We start from the raw sequence: 11,182 nt of genomic DNA on the forward strand, positions 1-11,182 counted from the left end.
AGACCTGTGGCACACAGTGTCACTGTCACTAAGAGTCACACTTAGTGACAGCGACATACTTTGAACATCGCCGTCATGAGGGTGTTAAATATGAACTGTGCCCATCTGTGACAAGGCAAGTTGCCTTGCCTTGGAGCTGCGCAGCCCCAATGCATCTGGTGTGCATGGGCCCTAAGGCTTCATTTTCCATTTTGACTGGATCATACCTTTTAAAAAAAATAAAGAAGAATATGAATAAAACAAATGTAAATAGTAGACAGACGAAAAATTTCCAAATGAACACTCCAATGTGTTTGTACATATAGTCTGTTATGTATGCCGCTTTAAAGAACTATCTAACAATAGCTAAGGAGAATATTTATAAAGCAGTTTATCTTATATTTACCAAACACTAACTGCAAGTTAATCTTTCTGGGGCAAATTACACTAGTGATCGAATCACTACAAGTGAATGTTTGTTGAGCGCATCCTTCACTGCTTTATAAAAATGCCCGTGTTCATAATTCTTTCCTTTTGTAAGCATTTAAAAAAGAATGAGTGTAGTTTTGATATTGTAGAAAATTGGCAATTATCTGAAATATGACACTTATGTAAACTTGACATGAAATCTTTATTTTCAGAGGCCATGGGTGAACGGAGACATTTCTGTATTGGACAGAGCTAGGCGTTCAAGTGTACCAGCAGGGGGCAGTGTTGCTTTAGATGAATTGTGTTCTTATTTTAGAATGGACAAGAACTTCACCATTATAATTCTGCACAGTTAAACAGTTTAGCAACTTGCACCACATTGTAAACCAAAAACACATACAAGAGTGAGTATCTAATTGTCTTTGACATAGCACAACATATTCAACAAGTCTGTAAAATAAGGTCATGGATCCAAGGAACAAATCCAGTCTTAATATGTCATGTTAACAAAAAAATCTTTTGTTGAATGCTGAGCAGAGACCTATACTTATAGGGGCTGAAAACATGTCACAGCAGGGTGCATCAGATTTGCACTCCATGTTGTCCCTGTGGCAGCCAGTCTGGTATTATGTCATTTCAGATGAAGGTTGGCTATAGATGGGAAAACCTTTAACTAAAGGTGCCCATACACTGCACGATTATCGTACGATAATCGTATGCGATCGGTTTTTTCGTACGATAATCGAGCAGTGTGAACGGAGACGTGCGACCGTTTCTACTGTACGGTCGCACGTCTTCTGTCGAACCAGCATGTTCGAAAACCAGCCGGGAATCGTACGATTCTCGGCTGGTTAGAACGGTGCTCGGAAGATAAATGCTGAACGGGCCGGTGTGCGCACGCGCACACTGCCCGTTCAGCATTGCGGTCATCGGAAGCCCGCCCATCAGGGGGGCGGGCTTGCGATGATCGAGAGTGCGATCTGCCTGTCCAAGATAGGCAGATCGTACGTTTTTTTAATCCCTTTACAACCATCGCAAGACTAAAGTCTTGCGATGGTTGTAGAGTGTATGGCCACCTTTAGGCTGAACATACACTATACAATGTGACTGTACAATCTCGTTAAGATCTACCATCAACTATGGAGTGCAAGAGCCTGCCGGATTTGATACTAATGAAATGTATTGTTAAGGTTTGTTCTGATATAACATAGTTTTGGTAAACCTAAAGTAGAATGTGCAATCAGGATGTATAGTGTAGGGTCAGCTTTAAAGAGATGAGAAGTTAGATATCTGTCCATCCTCCTGATAACCCTGAGTTCCTGGGGCTGCAACCAAAATAAAGCTGTATCCTCCGCAACCGCCAATTATTATTAGTAGAAAGTAATGATAGTCACTTTGGTCATTATAAAATTAGTAATTATATTGGTGGAAGTGTAGGGGTAGTCACTGACTTCACGCTACATTGAATTTTTGTCATGACCAAATTCTAATGTTCATTTCTATTTCATAAAAATAAAGGAGCTGTGCTTTTTACATGTGTACGTGTGGAATGTGGGCTTTGGTGTATGGGCAAGTGTGCATCAGTCCCCTGTGAGCGCACTGCCATGGCTATATGGGCGTTGGATTTGTTTGTGTACTGTGTTCCTGAGTGTCAGCTACTGTGTCTCAGGAAGGATATGACTGTAAATGTTGTATTTGTGTGTAACATTCATCACTCGCATATCACAAAGCACAAGCGTGTCTGCATCTTACATGAGGAAAAGAACCATTTGTCTTACTGGGTGAAGAAAAGCTGCCAAAGTCTTGTAACCACTATGTAAACATTTCACCACTCCTAAATAATGTCAAGTCTGTTTATTTATCTATCTATCTATCTATCTATCTATCTATCTATCTATCTATCTATCTATCTATCTATCTATCCCATATCTATCTATCTATCTATCTATCTATCCTCTACTATTTTTTTTTCCAGCAGTGAGTGTCCTTGTATGCATCTTTTAGTCCTCATTGTATCTGTGAGGTTTATCGTTTGTTGGCCATCACAAAACAATGCATGACTTGAGGAACCCCATTTTTTTCTATAGGGCCCCTTCTTACTGCTTTGTGCTGCCAGGTAGCTTGGAAAAGTGGCGCAGGTGCTGTTTTTGGTCCCATAGTCTTCAATGGGTGCACATGAAAACTGCATGAATAGGCAGATGCACCAGTGTGAATAGTGGCATATTGTGCAGAGTCAGTTTAAATGCAGAAAATCGTGACAACCTATGCCCTGCAAATGACTCAATATAGTAAATAAGGGGTAGGCAATTGAAGCACTACACCTGTGGTCAAACTACAAATCCCATCAAACCCCTGCCTCCGGGAGTCATCTCTGTGGCTATCAGAGTCTTTCAATGCTTCATGGGACTTGTAGTTCCACAGCAGCTGGAGTGCCAAGATTTGCCTACCCGCTGCCACAAATATTCTGTTGAAATGAGTTACAATATAACTTTTTTTTTTAAAATATAAAGTAAGTAGTGTGATCCAGACAATATTTCTGTGTTTAGACACATTCTGACATGTATACGTCTTCCCTGCAATACCCCAGTGACTAAACATTCCCACTATGGGCCCCCGTGGTTGTAAAAAGGTCTAATCTGTTTGTATAGGATGGACATGATTCCCTCTCCTGTTCAATGTCTATTCACAAACAAAGCAGGAGAGCAGGTTGTGTGGTGCCCATTATTGTCTATACTGCAGTCATTGTTAGGTGGCCTCTACTGTCCTCTGTCCATAGAGCTGGATGACGAATGTCTGAATCAGTCAGATCATGTATACAAGAACATATATCCTCCCTCATAGCGTGTACATGCATGTAATTCAGGAGTGTGTTACTAAGGGAGTTACAACCCACAACACTTATTGTTGACATATTAAATAACCTGTCAGTATAATATTTTCTAAACAAGTATTTCTGGATTCCCCGCACCAAATTGCATTTACATTATTCACAGAGATCAACCATGATTTAAAGGTGCACTCCCCTCAAACAGGAAGATGTTACATTTAAAGGGAATCTAGGCTTTCCCCACACAGAACAAAGCAACAAGTTCACTTAAAACAGAACTCCAGGCTGTGCAAAAATGAACCCTTGCAGGGGGGCTACCCCTGCACTGCAAGGGTTAACTGCTCATTTTGGCCTAAGGGCCACAGTAAAGAAAATAAACTCACCTATCCCTCGATCCCAAAGCGGTCAGCGCTCCCCCTTCTCCCCCTTCTCCCCCTCTGCTCTGGTTGTGGCAAGTCACTTGGATCCTCACGTTTAATGCAAGTGAAGAAACCTTGATTAGATGCAATGACACCATGGGTCCTTAGACTGCTGGAGAAGAGGCTGCAGGGGCCAGTCTAGCAGCCAGGATCAAGTGAATATACCTTCTATAATCCATTCCCTAGACCAAAACGAGCAGTTAACCCATGCAGTGCTTTGCTGTCCCTAATCGCAGGTCGATCCATGTGCGAATACATGAGAACAACCACAGATAAGGATTAGCTCATGTCCGGAATGAACCCAGTACGAATCCATACTCCTCCAAACACAAAAGGAAGCTCCTTGTGCTGCGGCCCAATCAGCTGTGGCTGAGGAAATCCCCATCTGCAGCTACACAGAAGCAAAAGGGTGGGATGCAGTGACGTCATTGAGCTTCTATGGCCACATAGCTATATTTAGTCAATGACATTGAGGTAATTTGGCCATGTGGCCATATAAGGTCAATTATGTCAGGACAAGCATCTTTGTGTATGTGCTGCTGTGGGGCAGGGAATGCCCCAGTTTACAATTGATTGGGTGAGTGGCCCATAGCACTTCCATGTTCGGATCCAAATCTGGTCCAAATTTAGTCTTGAACAATGTCAGCCTGTCATTGATTTATACAGGCTTCCTGTCTGCAGCTATTCACAACCACCTGACTACACCCACCACAGAAATGTTCTGATCTTGGTGGTGTATAGTCATGGGTGGCTGTGTGAATAAGGCCTAAGACTTTTATTTGGCACAATGTTTTAATAAATACCTTGCTCAGATTTTTTATTATAAATACACTGGCAGCGACCACCATTAACAGACATCTCAACTCTCCCGGAAGCTCCGGGAGTCTCCCGCTATTAGATAGCGGCTCCCGGCCGCCCGGGAGAGGAACATTTTCTCCCGGAAAGGTTTAATCTGCTCTATCAAGCAGATTAAACCTTTCCCTGCGATCGTTTTTTTTTTTTCTTTTCTGACATCGGGAGCCGCGGCCCGACCGTCAGTCAGAAAAGAAAAAAAAAGGCATACGATTGCATAGCTAGATTCCTATTGGCTATTGCACTTTGCAATAGCCAATAGCAAACTAGCTAATGCACCCGCCCACTGCTGCTGTCAATCAGCAGAGGGGGACCTAAATTACAGCTATTTACAAAAAAATCCATGTGATTTGTAATCACGTGATCTAGAAACACACAGATTGGTTATTGGTCTCTTTGCTAGGAGTATGCAGAGCTGTGTGCTCCTAGACTAACATTTTCCCCAGCTGTGTGCGCCTAGACTAACATTTTTCTCATCTTGATGAGAAACATTAATTTACAGATTGCAGGTGGGAAATGGTTAATCTAGCTCTTGGACACAACCTACCTTCTGAATGCCCCTAATTTTCTTTCTTACATTTATCTTATCTGCCAAAGTATTACCCTCTCTAAGCCCACTAAGCCTTTCCCACCCTCTGCACACTAAGCCCCTGTTCACAATCCCTGAGAGACAACTGCTAAATCTGGTTGCATTGGATTTTTATAAAACATAGATTCACATTAATGTTAACTGAGTTAAATTTGTGATAGTAGTACAGATACAGTGTTTCCTGAATCACATTGGCCATTCACTGATTGCACTTGCTGAATGGAGCAGTTGTTTAAATATTTACTGTAATCCTGGTTTATTTAAATATCCCAAATTATCAAGAATCACTTATAATATGCTCTAACACCACCCAGCAACTCCATAGAGACTAAACATTGTGCAGTGTTATGCAGCACTTGCTTTTAAATCACAGTACAAGCACAAAGATAATCTAAATTGTCTTTGCTTCTCAAGGTGACCTCCTCATGTCCCGCAGAAAGAAATCCTGCGACTCCCCTCCTTGATACACATTTAATGAATACGACCCGTTCCTCCTGCTGGATTTGAATCAATACAATCAGGTCACCTAGTGAGACAGAAACAAATCATAAAAGAAGTCACAGAAAATAGGGAAAAAGCAGCTTTGAACTTTCCCAGGACTCTACATGGCAGGTAGCTCAAAGGGAGTCTTTTCTATTAGATGGATAATCCCAACTAACTGTCAAAACTAGGGGTTATTTGTTCCTTAAAAATATGGTGTCCTTGTAACATCATTACACGTGGGTTTTCGTGGTTAAGGATTAAACAGTGTTAGCTTACTTGAGTGGAGAAAAGTTTTGTGTTCAACGTATGCATCAAAATACAAACCAATAGAACATACCTTATCCTAGAAACATTGCATTACAGACAGTACTAATGTTTAATTTAACGGTAACAAAATAAATCTGTCACAAAAACACTAAAGGAAAAAAAAAAACCAAAACTTATAAACTTCACTTCTATTTTGTTCTTTCACTGTCTTTTTCCCAATTCCTACACTTCTTTCTGACTTCAGAACTAGGTTAGTCCTGTTAACCGGTCCAATGCTTGATTTTTCCATCCTCCCTCATAAAGAATCCTAACCCTATCCTCCCTACTAAGAAAAAAACACCAAATGAGCAGCAAGTGCAATAGTGCACCAAATCACTGCAGTTTGAGATATTTATAGACAGGAAGTAAATCCCCTTTAGGGGAGGGTTAGAAAGCTATTTTTTATTATTGGCTGTGATATATCTACTCACTTCCAGTGTGGTCAGTGGAACAGGAAGTGAGGGATAATTTCCCCAGTAGGCAAACAGACAATCATAAAACCACAATCCCTATAGATCTTCTGGTTATACTTCTGGCTTACCTTCTGAGTTCTGCCTGCCCTGTGCTTTAACCCTGCCTGAACACCATCTGCCCCAAACTTAGCTTATATTTAGAATAGGCCCTTTCCTACTGGTACTTTGGTACTTAGTTTTTAGCCATTGAATCAAGTCCGAGGGCTGTACCTGGAAGCATTAAGCAGCAAAGAATTCAGTTTAGTTGTTTCTGAGATTTAATGCCCCAGAGAGTAACCAACACTAGCTCCCAATGACACAGAGTTCATACAACCTGTGAGAGTTTGAATTTTGTAGGGGCATTATAGGTAAGCTTGGCTGAATTTGCTTTTATGGGACTTATGCTGAAATAGAGTGCATAATGTGATGCAGAATGAGTTTTTACTGCATGGGTAATAATTTTAGCTTATATTGTTAAATCCTATCTCTGGGCAAAACTTTCTGAAGCACCTTCTATTCACCTAATTCTGCCATCCATGTCCCTTGCCAGTGCTGTTTACAGATGCAGGGGACCTGTAATCTAGCAATGTAGAGCCAATAAAAGTATTTCATGCAGTGATACGAATGCCCAAAGAAGGACCCCATCTCCTATACACAGCAGAAGAGAGAAGACTCCGGACTTGGACATCATGTGACTGTGGATTTAGGTGAGTAAAAGAGGCATTTAGGGAGGTTTAACTTCTCGTTTGTCTAGGGGGCAGGTGCACTCGCCATTGTTATACTTTAATCTCATTTATAATTATTCATAATTAAAAAGGAGCACTGAGAATACCCTATAATAGCAAAAAGATTAACACTTCATAGTGGGCTGAAGCACAGATGAGAACTATTGTGAGAAGATCTGACCACCTGAGTCAGTAGGAGATAAAAGAAAGTTGATGAATCCACATATCAGACTCCACTGATGATAGAAATAACACTTTTTGGCTGATTCTTAAAGTGGAAGTTCACTTCACAATTATTCAATGAATGAATATTAAACAGCCACATAACAGATATACCTTAATAAATGGATACCATTATATTTGACTTCTGTCTGCACACCAGTTGTCCAGCAATCAGCATTAGAAAACTGCCGGCTATTACCAGCAACACTACGCAACCCATGCTATGTCCTGAAATTGCAAAGTCCAACTGAAAACTGCTTGAATGCACTTCCTTTCTAACCTGATGCTCTCAAAGATGTAGATTAGCAAACAGAAGTCAAACATGGTGCTATGCATTTATCAAGGTAAATGTGTCATATGGCTGTTTAATGTTTATTGAATAATTCTGAAGTTAACTTCAACTTTAAGAATCAGCCAAAAAGTGTTACTTCAATCATAGGTTTAAAGTAAAACATGGCGAGTGCCCTTGCCCTGTAGACTACTGAGTTAAACCTCCCTAAATGCCCCTTTTACCCACCTAAATCCATAGTCACGTGACATCCAAGTCCGGAGTCTTCTCTCTTCTGCTGTGTATAGCAGAGTAATTCTAGGGTGAACTTCCACTTTAAGAAAAATTTTAGAAAATGTCATATGGTGTAAATTAAATATAAAGTATTTTCCCTGCTAAAGCCTTTTAGAAAGAAAAGGAAAATGCCCTGCAGGGCAATGTCAATGTACACATGTTTTGTCTTGATCTAATTTGCAAAGCACAGGTGATGTCACATTATATCCTGATGGAGAGGATCTAGTCTATAAGTTAGCAGCTCTATGTTTATTTGTCTGAAAAATGAAATATGATTGATCACCATGGTCATCTTCTCACATATTTTACATTTTTTTACATTGACATCTATATCTAAATCCAATCCATGTCAGCTAAAATAATGTCATTACATTAGTTAACTGTCACTTTTTGCTTTTGAATTTATGCTGCTGTTGCTGAGTAGTGATCAGCAGTGAAAAAACTGAATTTGATGTTCTGGATGTAAACTCTGTAACAGATGGCATGGAATCTAGTGCTCCAGACGTTGCTCTGTGCCTGAAGATAATTATTCAAATGTGTGGTATCTACAGTTAATTTAGTATTACAATGTACTATTTATCCAGATACTGACAGGTACGGTGGAAACACATTAGTTAGTCTGTGCTACTGCATATCCAAGCGCTGTTCTCTTTTAGACAAGTTTCCGTTAAGGCAGGGGTGGCAAACACAAGGCCGCGGGGCGAATCCGGCCCGCCGGACCTTGTAATGTGGCCCGCACAGCAGCCAGGGCCGGTCCGCTATGCCGACTCTGTGCAGAGCAGTGTCTACTGTGTGGTAGCGAGCAGAGCCGGCACTACCACACAGTAGACACTAGAGGGCGCTGGTGGGGGAGGCCAGAGAAACACCTCCTCCCCCAGCCCTCTCTACTCTGTGCTCTTTCCGGAGCTTGCTGGTGCTGTTCCTGCAGCCTGCACTGTCCCGGTACCGGCCGAGATATTAACATATGAATGGGCCGCGGTAATTTGCATATCAAAAATCCGCGGCTCATTCATATGTAAATATCGCGGCTCATTCATATGCAAATCGCCGCCCCTCCCCCGCTGCTAAAGGTCCCCACACACCTTACGATTATCGTACGCAATGGACTTTTCGTCCGACAATCGCAAGGTGTGTGGGCAGTGTGCGACCGACAGTACTGTACAATCGTACGACTTTCGTCTTTTAAGCATGTAAGGGAATCGTCATACCTGTTCATTCCAATGTAGTATCTTAATACACATACCCTAATGTTCATGTTAATAAGCGACCAACGCAACACACCACAACAGACCAAGCACTGCACCTGAACTATTTTTCTAACAGCGCACCACAAGACAGGATACTACGTTACCATGTGTTGTGGTGCACTACAATGCAAATGCCAAATCGCCACAGTACATGTCTGCGGTATCACACGTTAATACATGCATGTTACCACAACGCATATGGGTGAAGCTGATTTAAAGGACATCTGAACCAGTTATCTTTTTAGTTCACATTATATTTATTTAGATGTAAGCTCTAACAGGATGGCAGTTTGCTAAAACACTGTATATAAAGAAAACTAAACAGTTTTATCGTTATTCACTTCCTTTCCACATACACTCAATCCAGCTTCAGCTACATGACTACTCTGGAGTGGTTGACCAAAAGTTATAATGGAGGGCCATGCCTGCACAGTTTGTGTCAACAACACAATTGGGAGACAGTTTTCACCCTAAAAGTTCCTGAACACAACCTTCATGGTAGGATTACCAGGTATTAGTAAAATAAAAGCTGCAGATTTAAACAGAATAATAGAAACAATGTTTGATTCTACATTCACATGCTATGGATCATATGAGATTTAATGATTTGGTTTCCATATACTTTAACAATTATTTTTTGCTAGTTCCTTAGAAAGTGTTGACAAGTCATTATGTGAAATTCAGTTGTTTCTTGGAAAGGTTGATCATATACGTTGATTGATTGTCGACTTTTTTTTATGCAGAATGCCACATTTATCGTCTATTAATTGATGAGAATCTATTGAACATATGATCATTGGACAATGCAATAGACACTAATGGAAAGGTAGCTTGTGCCCCCTGATGGAGACTATTAGGGAGGCACCGATACTGTTTTTTTCGGTATCGAGTACAAGTACCGATTCTTTGCTATCGGTACTCTCTATACCGGTGCTTCCGCTGCCATGGAGCCATCTTCCCGGCCAATCAGCATCAAGCCGGCTTCCCGGTCAATCAGGAAGCAAGGCGGCGAATAATGATCCGCCTCCCAGCTTCCTGATTAGCCCAGGATGCCGACTCAATGCTAATTGGCTGGAAAGGCGGCTTCCCAGCCAATCAGCATTGAGCCGGCTTATTCGGCCGGCTTGATGCAGATTGGCCAGGAAGCTGGTTTCTTAGCCAATCAGCATGGAGCCGGCTTCAAGACCAATCAGGAAGCTGGGAGGCGGGTCATTACACGCCGCCCAGCTTAGTGATCACATGGGAAGCTGGCTTGATGTTCCCCTACAGCACTGCCGATCAGAGGAACATTTCCTCTGAGAGACTGTATTTGCAAGTAGAAAGTAAAAATGGTGCATCCTCAGGGGTAGGACTTGATGTAATTGTGGGTGTGGCATAGGCAGCAGGGGTATGACTATTTTACATATATGAAAAAAGTAAGAAGAGTAAAAGGAAGGAGTCATAAGTCCTTGGTTTTGCCAAATTGGTATAGTAAGCTTGTAAGAAATAGGTTTTCCTATCATCTGGTGTGCTCTACTGCTTTGCCAATATTAACCTCTTGCCGTCCGCCCGTAGTAAAAAAAAGGACGGACGGCACTGCTGCATCTGCGGGTTGCCGTCTCCAGACGGCAATTTTTTTCTGCTCGCGCGCGCCCCCTAGCGGGCACGCACGGGCAGAAAAGACCCGATCAGTGCACACACCCGTTACCGGGTGTTACACATATAGGCGATCAGCGGGTCCATAGCCCGCCGATCGCCTATATGTATGTTAATGTATTACCTAATATCTATAGTTAGGTAGATTACACCAAATTTTAATTTAGCAGATAGCAAAGGGCAGTAAAAGAGTATCAACTTCTACAGTTCAGCGTTCAGTTGCAGTCAGTTTGAAGTTGCAAATGGCGGGCTCAGTGACATTTCAAGTCTCCACATGCAGAGCGTGCTGAGCATCAGGTGGCTACCAAATTCCACACAGTCTGATCTTCCAGTTCCTCAACATCTGCATAGCTCAGGGAGAAAGATTAGACCTAAAGAGTACATTGAATGCATGCACACTTTCATGGATTAAATGTAATGCTGAAATATGAATCATCAATATGAAAACCCTGACT

Source organism: Nanorana parkeri, unplaced genomic scaffold (assembly GCF_000935625.1).
Source record: "Nanorana parkeri isolate BGI_ZX_2015 unplaced genomic scaffold, ASM93562v1 scaffold431, whole genome shotgun sequence".
NCBI classification, from domain to species: domain Eukaryota; kingdom Metazoa; phylum Chordata; class Amphibia; order Anura; family Dicroglossidae; genus Nanorana; species Nanorana parkeri.